The following is a 4,160-nucleotide window of genomic DNA, read 5'->3' as shown; positions in this document are numbered from 1 at the left end:
CACTTGAGTGTAGAATCAGTAAATTTATTGGATCTACTTGACAGGCACATGACTAACGGATACTTACGCATAGGTAACAGAAATACAAGTCTGTTTTCAATAAGCCTGCATAGCATGGCTGCTGAAACCCTGGACCTCTCTCTACAACTTTCAAGAAATTAGGTCAGTTGCATTGACTGCCCTTCCCAGTAATTATATAATCTTGCGGAGAGGTCTTGTTAATCTCATAAATATGAGAAGATTCCCTAGCCTTGTGCCATTTATATTCTGACCCTTGAATGTTACATTTTCTTCCTGACTCCTGAGAGCCTGCATCCCACTGTAGGACAGAATGTTGCTTTTTTTTTTTTCTTTTCATTACAGCTTTAACATATCCAGTAACAGTTTCCAGAGCAAGGATAGGAAACAGTTACACAACATTAACCCACTGGACTTTACATAGAAAACAAGTCGAAGTATAAACACCACACTTGGTCTTATTTCACTGTCCTTACTAATTACATTATCATATTGATTCAAATAATATTGGTAAAAGGAAGACAAAATAAAACAGTTGAGGCAGGGCCTGGGGAAATGGTGCAGTCCATAAAAGGCTTGCCTTAAGTGCCTTGTGTGTGTTTATTCCACTGATGGGCAAAGGAATGAAAGACAAGTGCAAAAATAAATCCTCTTTGCAATCCTGAGCTCATGTGCAGTATGAGTTTTGATACATACATGAAGGACTTTAACACCCTCAGGGAGAAACCGGCCTGACCTCCCATGTGCACCAGCAAAGCCACACTGGCATGGGTGCTGTGCACTGGTGGGTCAGGACAGAGCTGGCCTGCCCACCCATACATCCTGGTGGTACCCATGGTCAGCTGACCATCATCATCACCCAGTGACTGTCAAGACCTAGCTGCAGTCCTCAATAGAATTGAGAATCTGGGAAGTCTATAATGGTTGGTGTAAAGATGTGGGAAGCTGCTAAAAGAGTCTTGGACTGGATGCCTATGAGCTAATTGCTGCCTGCTGTGAGGACCTAGCTTCCTCCTTTACCCATAGTAAAACCTTTTGGGGAAATCAACCTATTGGGGAATGTCTTGAACTACAGTGGGGTCATTGTGATGGGTGAGGCTCAGAAACACCCAAAGTGTAACCTGCTTGCAAGGTCTGCAAACAATAAACTTTGATGAGGAAAACCAAGTATTTCCAATGGCTGAGAGAAAAGAGAAATCCCTACTTGACATTCCTAAGCAGTGTGTAAGAGAAACAGGGACTAAGAGTGATAATCCCATTCCAAGAAGCCTGGGCGTATTCTGACCTTTGAAAACCATGTAAAGCAAAAGGGATATTGTAGTAAAAGCATTAAATGTAAAGAACAAAAGAAAGTACTGAACATTGCTAGAGAAAAACAAGTTACATATAAAGGAAAACCCATAAGAATTAGAGCCGCCTTCTCAATGCAGACTACGAAAGCTAGAAGCACCTGGACCAAAGTATTCCCAGTTCTAAAAGACCATGGATGCCAACCCAGAAAACTTTATCCAACAAACCTATCATGGTCCAAGGGGAATGGAAAATTTTTCATGACACAAACAGGCTGAAAGGATTTATGTCTGCCAAACCACCCTACAGAGAATGTTTGAAGCAACACAAAGGACTGAAGAAAGGAACAAGTATATCCAAGATGCTACAGAATGAAACAAAATAAAGATAAAATAAAGGAAACACAAAAGAGGGTCATAAACAAAGAAATTAAAATGACAGTATCCAATGCACACCTTTCATAACAACACTAAGTAGCAATGGCCTCAACTCCCCTATCAAAAGATATAAGCTAGTAGAATGAACCAAGAAAGAAAATCCATCTTTTTATTGCCTTCAAGAAACTCATCTCACCTTCAAGGATAGTCACTAAATTAAGGTGAAACAGTGGAAAACATTTTACAAGCAAATGGCCCTAAGAAGCAAGCAGGAGTTGCAATTCTAATATCTCACAAAATATATTTCAAATTAACTAATCAGAGGAGATAAAGAGGGTCTCTTCATTCTAATCAAATGATCAATCAATCAAGAAGATATTATAACATGAACATGTATGCACCAAACTCTGGAGCCCCCAATTTCATAGAAACAGTACTCCAGGTCTATAAAACAGAGATTAATCCAACTCAGTAATAGTAGGTGGCTTTAATACCATACTATCTTCAATAGACAGGTCAACTGGACAAAGAATAAACAGGAAACATCTGAATTAAATGACAACTTACATGATATAGATCTAACAGACATCTACAGAATATTCCACTCAAGCACCAAACAATTCACTTTCTACTTAGCAGCCCATGCAAGTTTTGCGAAAATTTACCACATTCTGGGGCAGAAAACAAATGCCAACAAATACAAAAAAAAAAAAAAAAAAAAAGCTGTAAATAATTCCAAGCCTTCTATCAGACCATAGTCCAATAAAGCTTAAAATCAACAGCAAAAAATACACTAAGTAATGGAGATTAAGCAACTCCTGAATGATGAATGGGTCAAAGAAGAAATTAAAAAAGAAATAAAAACATTCCTGAAACTCAATGAAAATGAGAATACAACACACCAACCTCTGGTCCATCTTAAAAGCAGTAAGATGGTAGTTTATAGTTCTTAGTGCCTACATTAAAAAACATGCAGGCAATACATACATACATATAAAATAAAAATAATAAATAAAATATTTTCAAAAAAAGCACATGTAAGACTTAACAGTAAAACTCAAGACTTTGGAAAGGCAAGAACAAATCAACCCCAAACCTAGTAGATGAGAAGAAACAACAAATTCCAAAGCTAGGTAAAGATACAACAAAAAAGGAAACTGTAGACACATATCCTTAATGAACACAGATACAAACACATACAACAAAACACTCACAAACTGCATACAAACACACATCAAAAAATCATCTACCACAACAATTCTGGCTTTATTCCAGAGATGCAGGGATGGTTCAATATGCATAAGTCCATAAATGTATTAAAGCATATAAATGGACTTAAAGACAGATACCAAGTGGTCATCTTAATAGACACAAATAAGTTATTTCACCAAATCCAACATGCATTCATGTTAAAAGTCTAAGAAGGAATTGGTCTGGAGGAAAGGTATCTCAACATAATTAAAGCTATATACAATAAAAAACATAGCCAACATCATTCTAAATGGAGAAAAACTGGAAGCATTCTCATTAAAATCAGGAACCAGACAAGGCTGTCCATTATCCCCACTCCTTTTCCATATAGCGCTTAATACTCTTGCAAAATCTGCAAGACAAAGAAGGACATTAAAGGAGTACTAATTGGAGAAGAATAGATCAAATTATCTCTATTTGCATTTGATATGATATTATACATAAGAGACCCCAAAAATTCCACTACAAAACTGTTAGAAATGATTAATTCTTTCAGTAAAGTGACAGGTAACAAAATCAACTTACAAAAAATCAGTAGCTTTTCCATATACTCAAAACAAGCAATCAGAAAAAGCATTCAAGGGAACCCTCCCATTCACAAAGATCTCCACAATGAAATTTTCAAATCTCTAAAGAAAGAGATAGAGGAAGACACCAGGAGGTAGAAAGACCTACCATGCTTATGGATTGGTAGAATTAATGTTTTGAAAATGACCATCTTACCAAAAGCAGTGAACAGATTCACTGCAATGCCAATCAAAATACCCAGAGCACTCTTCACAGAGATTGAAAAAAAATCATCCTAAAATTCATACGGAATCCGAAAGACACAGGCTAGCCAAAGCGGTCTTGGGCAAAAAGAACAATGCTGGGGGATCACCATAACAACTCAGATTATATTACAGAGCTATAGTTCCATCAATGGAACACAATAGATGATCCAAAAATGAGTAAGTGCAATTTCAGTCACCTGATATCTGACAAAAGTGCTAAGAACACACAGTGGAGGAAAGACAACATCTTCAACAAATGGTGCTGGCAAAACTGGACCTTCACCTGTAGAAGAATGAAACTAGATCCTTATCTTTCTTCCTGCACAAAAGTCAACTCCAAATGCATCAAAGACCTCTATATAAAACCGGAAACTCAGAAACTTCTAGTAGAAAATATTGTCAATACTCTCCAAGATATAGGTCATAGGAAAGGGCTTTCTAAATCTGACAC

At 37.0% G+C, this 4,160-nt stretch overlaps 1 non-coding gene across 1 annotated transcript; it reads left to right on the top strand.

Moving 5' to 3' along the window:
* The first annotated feature begins 604 nt into the window (after window positions 1–604).
* Window positions 605–727, top strand: LOC115071735. The gene has a single exon (XR_003850817.1). It is a non-coding gene; the product is annotated as a small nucleolar RNA SNORA40 (small nucleolar RNA).
* The last annotated feature ends 3,433 nt before the right edge of the window (window positions 728–4,160 follow it).

This window comes from Nannospalax galili, unplaced genomic scaffold (genome assembly GCF_000622305.1).
Source record: "Nannospalax galili isolate Female #2095 unplaced genomic scaffold, S.galili_v1.0 scaffold399, whole genome shotgun sequence".
NCBI lineage: Eukaryota > Metazoa > Chordata > Mammalia > Rodentia > Spalacidae > Nannospalax > Nannospalax galili.
The sequence above is the reverse complement of the archived record's forward strand: the minus strand, read 5'-3'. Positions and strand labels throughout refer to the sequence as shown.